The following is a 10513-nucleotide window of genomic DNA, read 5'->3' as shown; positions in this document are numbered from 1 at the left end:
CGGTTATTGTGTGATTTCTTTTCCAGTTGTTGGGGCTGAAGTTAATGCTTTTGTGGTGATAGCTTAGACCAGTGTTTCTCAACCTTGGCAACTTTAAGACATATGGACTTCAACTCCCAGAATTCTCCAGCCAGCGTGCTGGCTGGAGAATTCTGGGAGTTGAAGTCCACATGTCTTAAAGTTGCCAAGGTTGAGAAACACTGGCTTAGACCATAGTGCCTTACTGAAGGATTTGAAGGACTCTTGCGAGAAGTACATTAAGCTAAGGAAAGAGCTCTTTGAGGGAGTTGTGCTTCAGTGTAGTTCCAAGGGTAGTTTCCACTTTGCAGACTCTTGTCTGCATTAGTTTTCTTGGTTGCCCACAGAAGCTCTTTAGAAACGTTATAAATACTTTTTGAGTTGGCTGTATCAGTTGCCAACACATTTTTAGAGGGTAGCTGCATCTGAGCAGGAAAGCAGTGTAGTGTGTCCTTCAGGGAACCTTTACACTCATGCCTAAGGAGGAGATTCTCTGCCTGACCAGCAGTCCCTATGTTTGGGTGTTGTCTTTCTTTAAGTTATGGATGTGAATGTATCGTGCTACAAGCAATAGGAACGTGTTCGGTCTGAGGCTTCTGGTGCCTGCTGGATTTCAGATACGATGGCTGGAGTTCATATGGGAATGTCTTCCCGCAGAAGTCTCCCCAGTCACTAGTTAAATGCATTTTGAATGGACATTGCTAATTTATTATTGAGAAATATCAAATCTCACTGACATAAAATAAGTTATTTTGGGGTTGATTGGTGTTTTTCTTGAGTATTGGCTATGCCTTTATATTAAGCTGTTTACATCTAAGTTTGCTGTTTACAGTTGGTGGTGTGGGTCTTTATGAGTGAAAGGACTAAGTGAGATTTGTGCTTGGCTCCAGCCCATTCAGAGCCTTTTCTCCCCATCTCCTTTCCCCACGACTTGATCCCTAGTTTTCATCGCAAGGATGGGAGAACCTAGCAACAAAGCTGGCAGCTTGCTAGCTTCTCTAAGCATACCCCACGTTCCATCAACCTTTTCCCCCTCTTTGTACATCCAGCAATATCTTCCTATTTCCTTCTACATGTTGCAAACAGTTCATTTGATTCTGAATTTGGCAAAAGAAGAAAAAGGAGGAGTCTACACATGTGTAGTTCTGTATCATTGAGAAACCAAGTTTGAACTTACATTTGGCTTTGAGGCAGACTCTAGGCCAGAAGGCAAAAGAGCTCCAGGCTTAACTTCTTGGTACGGTTGTGTATCAGTATCAGGATAATATTCTCGACAGACCCAACGCATGAAATTTCTGGCTGTAGGTCCATTCCTTCCCACCAGCATAGGGGCAGCTGGATAGCTTGGTACCAATGGATGTCATTCCAGAGGGGTGACAGTAGCCTTAGACCTGTAGTGGAGGGGAGACTGGCCATCAACCATCGTTGCGGTTGGCCAAGATCAAGTGTGTCCAAGTCAACTAGAAAAGAATCACAATGGTTGAATTGCCATTAGGAACTGGAAGCATAGCCAGGACCTGGAGATCACCAGCAGGAGGGCAGAAGAAATTGCCTGGGGTGTCCAGGCACCCCACCCCATCTCTCTGCAAGATGGTCTCTTCCTAGGCGGCACCTTCAGTATCCCTGAGCCATACAGAAGGGGTTGGGATTCAGTCCTTGGGATTCCCCCTCCCTCCTCCTCCTGTTGTGCTGAAGAGCCTCACTGTCTTCCTTTCTTCCCCTAATGCTTTTGCTCCCTCAGGGTCCCACCCTGTGCCTCTGAGATGTCTCAAAACACTGCCAGAGTCCTTTTATAGAGCAATAACCTTTGTTGTGTGTGAGAGAGAGATCACAATTTGAACCTCGTGTCACTGTCCTCTTTCAACATATTACACCATCTGGCCGTATGCAGTGCTGTAGTCTGGATTTAAGTCTGCTAAATTGCCTGGTGGCGCTTACTAAGCCAAGGAAGTGGTGGAATCAAATCTGCTGTCAGAAAGGGGGCGGATCTGTTTTTCCTCCGACCAAGCGGCTGAAGGGCGGCCATTTGTAGCGTTGTGGGCTGGGATTTCTCCTTCAAAGGTAGACTTCTAACCAGCCCCTGTTTTTCTTGGGGCTGGTTGGTGAACAGCTGCTAGATCCTCTCCCTTGTGGCATCTGTCACTATACGTTTTAGCACCGTGAACCCAAGGTCCCTAAATGAGAGAGGATGACTCGGACAGACCTCTGAGAGCCAGCCTTTTGAGGGTGTGGCACCGTTTCTCCCAGGAGCGTTGCTCAATCCCTCAGGGTGAAATCTTTGGGGCGTCCTGATGCAAGCAGCAGCTCTCAACCTGCATGGAATTAAATGACTGTTGCAAAGAGCTGTCTGAAGTTGATGTCTGGATTCTTTTTTTTTTCTAATCAGACATTAATTCCTGGAACACCTGTCTTTGATAAGCATGATGGAAAAGCTACCTCACCCCTTGCGGTTGAATAGATGCTGTGTGCCTGTCTCGGTGTGTTTGCTTCCAGGATTGTGTGGCCCCCATGTTGAAGGGACACTGTACAGGAGGCATCAAAGATCAGTCCTTTCTGCCACATTCGGCTTATGTTGAGTTGAAGACTGTGGGTCTTCCTCTTACAGAATTTCTTCCACATGGGAAAAATCAGCTTCAAGATCTCTGCCCAACAGTCATCCTCTTTCATTTCTTCTGCTGCTTTTCCATGGACCACAGCCTTCCCTGACCTGAGAGGCCTCCAGAAAGGATGGGACTGTAATTTCTGGATTCCTCCAAGCTGGTAGGAATATCTGGAAATTATAGTTCCAGCACACCTGGAGGTCCATTCGGTTGAGGAATCTGGGTGAAGCTTGGTCCGGAAGAGCAGGCATTGAAGGGCAATTATGGAAGGTCAAAATAGTCCATATGGCAACCATGTGGTTATGGCTGCCATCTTGGTTTTTTTTTTTTAATCCCTTCTCCCACAGATGCCCCTGGGGGGCGGCAAAGCCCACCTGTCTTTTCCACAGGGTCCAGGTGCAAACAGGGCCCACTGCAGATATGGACGTAAAATCCCGGGAAAAAAATTGGAGTGTCCAGAGGGAACATCTTAAATCCCAGACTTCAAGGTGCAGTTTCCAGTGCTGGTCTTAGAGAAGTCTGTTCCCCTTTCTTTGCACAGAAGCTGGTAAATCTAGGACCTGTGTGTGAATAAATCTATTTTATTGTTTTAACTTTTTGGTTTACTTGGGTTGGTGTGCGACATTGTATTTAAATTCTTGGAACACTGTGGAAATCCTGATTGTGTATGAATGACAGCAGCTTTGTAAATTAAACGTTTGTGTGAATAAAGCTAGTGGGTGGGATTGAAAAGCCATTCCCAGTTTTGAAATGAAATGTCTTTGCCTCTGTGTTTATACCTCCTTTTCGGACTGTGTTTTGGGGAGGGAATGCAGTGACGAGCTGGAGTATTGTCTGTCCTTTTTTCCTTGATGGTCAGACATTGAGGAGTGGGTCTTGGGTGTGATGACGAATTTCCAGTAATAAAAAGACTTCTTAGGACTCCCAAAAGCTCAGGCCCGAATACAATGGTTCCCCAAGATACGGAGCAAGTGTCAGAGTAAAAGTTGGAGGGGACATCTCAAACAAGTGCTGCACATTTTTAAAAATGGAATTACAGTGAGCGTTTAATAAGGCTTTAAATGCCATAGAATTAAAGTAACAGGACTCATATAAACCTTTCTTCATCTTCTCCCTGCCACCAAAGTCCTATTTACAGTGTTCTTGCAGAAAGGAAGCTTCGCTAATTTTTGTTTATTTTAAGTTGGGGCTTAAAAATAGAGACCTTGGCCCTCAATGAGGCTTTCTTCTGCAGGAAGAATGAATTAGCCCCAGTCTGCAGTTGAATGTTCATGGTTGTCCCACAGAGGACCTGCCCCTTTTAAGCCAGAGGAGCAAGACTGGCGTCTTCCTAGCTGCTTTTGATTGTCCTTGTCCGTGCAGTTTTGCTTGTCTCTTTACTGAAGGTACCAGCTGTGATGCCATCCTGGATTGCAGCTAGAATCACCTCCCAACCCTTCCCAAGCTTGTGGGTGGGCAAGTCTTAACTTTTGTCAACTTATTTCTGGCTCTGTCTTTAAAAAGCAACAGAAAATCTCCCATCAATTTCAGCCAGTTAAGGGGCATCTTCCTCATTGCTCCCTTGTTTTATGCTGGGCTGAGGGTTTATGGTTTAACATGATGGCCTGGTTCACACAACATACTGAACCACCAAACTATCCAGTCCCATTTTTACCTAGTCTAGCATGTGTGAAGTAGCTAATAAGATATCACCTTGCTTTCTGGTGCTGCTTTTAGCAATATGATTCCTAGTTCAGCAGAATGCTGGCCATTAGCTGCCTTTAACAGGACACAATGGCTGCGTTCACACATTAAGCTAAACTTGGTTACTGAATTAATCTGCTTCCTGGTTTTGCACTTTGGTAAGCTTATCCTGCAGGGTTTGCATATGCTGAGCTACAAAACTAACCAAGATTAACTTTTGCAAATGTGTTTCACAACATTTGAAATGTATTTGCTAGGTTTTCCATAAGTCTACATGAATTGTAAGGACATAGCCAGGGAGCGCCCGCCAGAGGGTATATTCACCAGACAAGAAGGGGCACACCCAGGGAATGGTAAAGGCTGCTCAGAAGAAATCCAGAGGTATTTCTGCAGGAACAAAATGCAGAATGTTTTTCTGTGCTGAGCAACAAATGTATTTCATTATTGACAAAGCAGACGGGCCATCTTTCTGGATTTTGGGATGGCGCTACGTAAAGAAATGGGGCCATGTTTCTAGGTATCAGTCTGCAGGCAGTCCAGATGCCCATCTCTCTAGTGAAATGTCATAGGCCACAGAAACGCCTGGCTCCAGATTAGGCACAGAAGATCCTGAAAAACCAGGGGAAAGTGAGCTGAACCAGGACATAGTTCATAATCAAGTTGGCCGCACTGCTTCCTGCCAGAATCTGTCACAGGTTTTGCACATTTTGATTAGATGATGTGTCAGTATCCCAAATGCGCTTAGACAGCTTGCTCATGCCTGCTGCAGCGGCCATCCTGAGATTGCTTTTCAGGGATTTGCAAAAAGTCCTAGTTAATCAGGATTGTCGGATTTGCAGATGTCCAGCTAAACAGCCTGTACCCTGCTATTTTGGTCAAGAAGCACAATGCCTCTAAGGGGGGACCGTAATGCTCTCGCCAGCAATTGCATAACGCCACCGAGTTATGTAATCTGTCAAAGCTGAACCCTTGATTTGTTTTGATCAGGCTTTGCAGCCAGGCCCTCTGGCATTCATCGGTACCCAATGCACAAGCAAGAGAGTCAGGCCACACAAAGGGCAAAGCAAAACAGCCTCCAGCTCTTGGAAACAGAGCGCACTCGTATTGTGCCTCATAATGTCCTCTGACAATACTCTAAAATGGATCCCTTCCATCTGACTGGCCTTGAATGAGGTTTGTATAGCCCAGTGAGAGAGTTTTCCAAGAAAGCATGGTGGGACTTCACTTTCTCCTTCCCCTAAAGATTGATCTCCAGTAGTAATGTATGGCTGTGAAAATGTATGGCTGTGAGAGCTGGACCATAAAGAAGGCTGAGTGCCGAAGAATTGATGCCTTTGAACTGTGGTGCTGGAGAAGTCTCTTGAGAGTCCCCTGGACTGCTAGGAGGTCAAACCAGTCAATCTTAAAGGAAATCAACCCTGATTGCTCATTGGAAGGATTGATAATGAAGCTTGAGCTCAGATACTTTGGCCACCAAATGCGAAGAGAGATCTCTTTGGAGAAGACCCTGATGCTGGGAAAGATTGAAGGCAAAAGGAGAAGAGGACGGCAGAGGATGAGATGGTTAGATAGCATCACTGAAGCAATGAGCATGAAACTGAGCAAACTCAGGGAGGCAGTGAAGGACAGGAAGGCCTGGCACAATATGGTTCATGGGGTCACGAAGAGTCGGACATGACTTAACGACTAAACAACAACAACAACAAAAGATTGATCAGCCTCCCTCATACTTGATGCCCCCCAGATGGGTGGTTTTCAAAGGCCAGGATCTTCTGCAACTGCAAAGCTGGCCAAGGGATTTTGGGAACTGAAGTCCACACACCATCCTAGAACCTTCCTCAGCCTTTGGAGGCTGTGGGAATGTCTGGCCGTTGTGTTCAGCCGGTGGTGAGCTGAAAAGTCAAGCTGACATCAGCTTTTTCTGGATGTGGACAAGTGACAGGTTCAGGACTCGGCCATCAGTTAAGCTTTTGTCAGTTCAAGCTGGACTGCGATACTGTTGATCCCACCATCTAAGCCAAAAAGTCTAGTTCACAAGCACGTGCTACTGTTTTTGCACACTCTTCTTTAACAGTCATGGGGTTATCCTGCATCCAGACCCTGGAGCAGTCACCAAGTAGGGTTTACGAAGCCCCAGGGATCTATAACCATAAGGGATGTCGGGATTAAATTTTGGGTCCCCTAAGCCCCCAAGAGTGGTCACTCTAAAGCATGCAAAAATTAAGCCTAAATTATGGTTGAAGAGCCAATTTGTGAAGAGGAAAAATGGCAGCATTCTCATATCCTCGTTCATCCAACTTTTTCGCTTAGTGCAGTTTCCAAACCAAACCCATTATGAGCTGGTTCAAAGCAACTAGCAATTCTCAGAGATGTTTGCCACAGCAATATGGCACTGTAGCCTTCCATATCTTCACCAAATCCAGATGCATCAAACAAGGAGGTACTAAAGAAAAAGCAGACGTTAATCTTAAAACTCAAGATGGAGCCAAGGAAGAAATACCAGGTCAGCAGAGTCTTAAGACAGAAAGACTCTTCAGATGGTGTCAGCCCTGGCAGAAAAGGTTTCTGAAATGCTATATCCTGTTCCTTCACTTTGGCAATGTCGACAGCTTTGCATTTTTCTAGTTTATCTCTAGAAATCAAGTCAATTTCTCTTTCCAGAGTTGGAAGACTTGAATGAAAATTATCATTCACACCATCACCTTCGTTGTTTTGTAGCCACCTGCTTGAATGTGAATCTCAGTTTCTCTAAATACCTTATAGATCATTAACCACAATTATTCTGCAAGCCATCTCAAAAGGCCCTCTAGCTGCTATCTGGCTTTATGCATGTTTCCTCCATCCCACTCCACCAAAACGAGGACAGAGCATTTGGGAATAGGGCTGTTTTTACAAGTTCAACTGCTCTGGTTCTCCAGTTGGGATCATCAAAGCCTTGAGTCCAGACTAGACTTTCCCAGTATGTTCTTCAGATGTTTTGGATTTTCAACCCCTACAATCTCAGCACAAGTCTAGGAAAGGCAAATGACAGAAGCAGGGTCACACTGTCACGGTGCAAGACCCATCCCTTTTGTATGGATGGTGGGACAACGGACACACACAAAAAGGGGCAGAGCTTGTATTACAACAGCATAAAGCCAGTTGACAGGCAACACATGCTGGGTTGGGGGATTATGGTTTAACATGATGGCCTGGTTCACACACCTTGCTGGTCCACCTGATGGACAACAGCAGGGATTTTGAGTCTAGGCATTTGGTAGATACTACAGTGCTCTCACTTGCGTTATGTCGCTGCACAAACCATGTAAATTTTGTACTTGCATAATCAGTGCAATGACACCCATGCGATGTCACATGCCTCCCACTTACAGACATGAACTGGAGCTTCTCATAGTGTCTCTTCCAAGCTCCACTTCATGCAAACATCTGCTTTGCTTCTTTCAATACTTATACCAGCCCCTTTTCTGATTACCTTCAATTTTCCCAACATCAGCATCTTCTGCAATGACTCTTCTCTTCCCACATCTGTCCAAAATGCTTATGTCTTAGTTTCATTATTAATGCTGCTAGTGAGTCATCTGGTTTGACTTCATCGATACTGAACGATCCTCCTGGTCCAACGGGTTGTCCACCACCTTCTCCAGCACCACAGTTCAAAGGTTCCCTTTCTTGTTGTCGTTGTTCAGGCTTTCTGATAGTGCAGTTTTCACAGCCAAACGTGACAACTGGGAAAATGATACCCGTGGCAATGTGCACATCTGTTGCCAGCGTGAACTTTGTTGTTGTTGTTTCTATTGTCGTCTTTTTCACATTTTAAATCATTTGTAAAATGCCCAGAATCACTGGCAGTCAGGTGGCGTATAAATGTAACAAGTCATCATCGTTATCATCATCATCACCATCTTAGGAAGTGTATTATCACTTTAGCTTCTTCTCTGTCTCTCGCATTGGGTTACCGTTGCCTTTCTGACATGAACTATGACTATAAACTATGTTTTAATATTGACCAGCAGAATAACTCGTGCTCTCTTCTTAAGAGGCTCCTTAAGTTGTCTTCCTTGCTTCCAGCCATCAAAATGGTCCCATCAGTATATCTCAGGTTGCTGATGTCTCCCCCAGCAATTCCAACCAAATGATTCTGGCCTTGCCTATCTGTGGAAATGCCTTCCATCGCTGCAGCCTTTACCTGCCCTACGTGTTAAATGTGCCCTCCTGTCATCCACAGGCTGCCGCTCAGGGTGTACCTCTTAAAATAAGCAATTTTATAATCCCTTCGCTTTCATCTGGTGACTCACATTCTGCAATCGGGAAACACCCATGTTTCGATGGTTTGCGCCCAACTTTCAACGTATTCGTTGCATTTCTTTGAACAATGGCTTGATCAGTACCCAGTGCAGGCCAGGGGTGCTGACCAAGCTCTTGTCAAAATTGCAGCTACAGCCTGTGATTGAAAAATGGACGCTCTTCTCCCCCCCACCCCCAAATCAGAACAAGACACAGAGAGAGAGAGGAGAGAGAGAAATAAGCAAACGATAAAGATGGGGATGATGGAGCTGTCAATCAGTGGAATAAGTTACCCCACGGAGTGGTTTCTTCCCTTTCACGGGAGGTTTCCAGTGGCTGGACAGTCCTCTATTGGGGATGGTGTAGTGAATCCTGCAGCGTGGAGGAGGTTGGACTTGATGACCTCTGAGGTCCCTTCCCATTCTATGATTCTGTGATGGAAATTGTAATCCAGCAATAAGAACCAGGGTGGAGTAGCATTGGAGGTGTTCAATCAGGAGTCTTCGAAGGTCATGGGATGGCCTTGGGCCAGTCACTCTCTTTCAGCCCAGCCTACCTCACAGGGTTGTTGTGGGGATAAAATGGAAGGAGGGAGCACGATGTACATTGCCTTAAACTCCTCGCTGAAAAGGTGGGATCTAAATCTAATAAATAACTATGCAGGACTTCACTGTCAGATTATGGCAACCCACAAACTGGACAAAATAAATCATCAAATATTTATTTAAGGTTGATCATTTATTGATTCATTTACTTCACCATTTCTTTTATCAGCTGTTTTCGGCAACTGACTTCACTGAGTTGTAAGGAAAGTCTAAGGAAAGAGTGTTGCAAGAACCACCCTAAATATAAATCTCTGTATGGAAGACTAAGTTCCAGGGAAAGGAAGGGTGGTCTTGTGGGGACACTGCTGGGTGAGGAGTGGGAAGACCTGGGTTCTAGTCCCCCCCAGCCACTTTTTCCTCTTAGCCCAGCCTACCTCCCAAGGCTGTCGTTAATGGGAGGAGGAAGTCATATGCACACCTCCCTGAGCTCCTAATGAAAGGCAGGATATAATATCCAATAAGTCAGTGTTTTTCAAACTTGGCAACTTTAAGATGTTTGGACTTCAACTCCCAGAATTCCCCAGTCAGAATTTGCAGTCTAACCTGGGTATGAATCAAGTCTTGTGCTCCTCCTGGTGAGCGTGCAATTAAACCTGGTGAGCATGCAATTAAGCCACCCAGAGTCCCCTATTGTGGGGGAGATGGGCGGGGAGAAATCCAATAGATAAATAAATAATAAATAAAATGAACTGCAATCTGCAAGCAAAGCAAGGGGTATCTGCGCAGTTTCGGGGTTTGAAAACAGCTCCTGTGATGTTTTCCAGAAAAGCATGGTCCAAACCAAGGAGGGGGAGAAGGAGGAGGAGGAGGAAGAGGATGGGGGGGAGAAGGAGAAGGAGAAAAGAGGAGGTGACATTTTCTACCACTGCTCCTGAGAGTCCTTGTCTACCATCTCACCTCTCCTAGCTTGGGCAGAGCATCCCTCCCAGCGCTGCTGAAATCTTTTAAACCTGAGATTGGTGCCCTGCAGCTTTCCTGACCCTGGTGCCCTTCTGAGAGGTCAGATGGCGCCGCCCACAATCCCAAGGGAGCACAGGAGGACTCTGCAGCATTGCAGGCAAGAGGGTTCCCAAACTGCTGCTATCCCTCCAGGGGCAGTCTGGACAAGGAGCACCCCCCTGAGTTACACCGACAGAGCCTTGCAAGTCTGAAAGCATTTCTCCCCTCCTCCCTGTTACTCTCTGGAAAACCAGGGAGCGCTCCTTCTGAAATGCTTCCCACACCCCTTTTCCTTCTGTGGGCTGAGACATCCTTTACATGCCAGTGGTCCCGTCTGCAGCTCTTCCTCCTGTCTCCCAAGGTCATCCCCACAGACCATGACAG

Source organism: Python bivittatus, unplaced genomic scaffold (genome assembly GCF_059951505.1).
Source record: "Python bivittatus isolate LINGU-HERP-01145 unplaced genomic scaffold, Pbiv_v1 ctg000700_np1212, whole genome shotgun sequence".
Lineage (NCBI taxonomy): Eukaryota > Metazoa > Chordata > Lepidosauria > Squamata > Pythonidae > Python > Python bivittatus.
Note: the sequence above shows the minus strand (reverse complement) of the source record.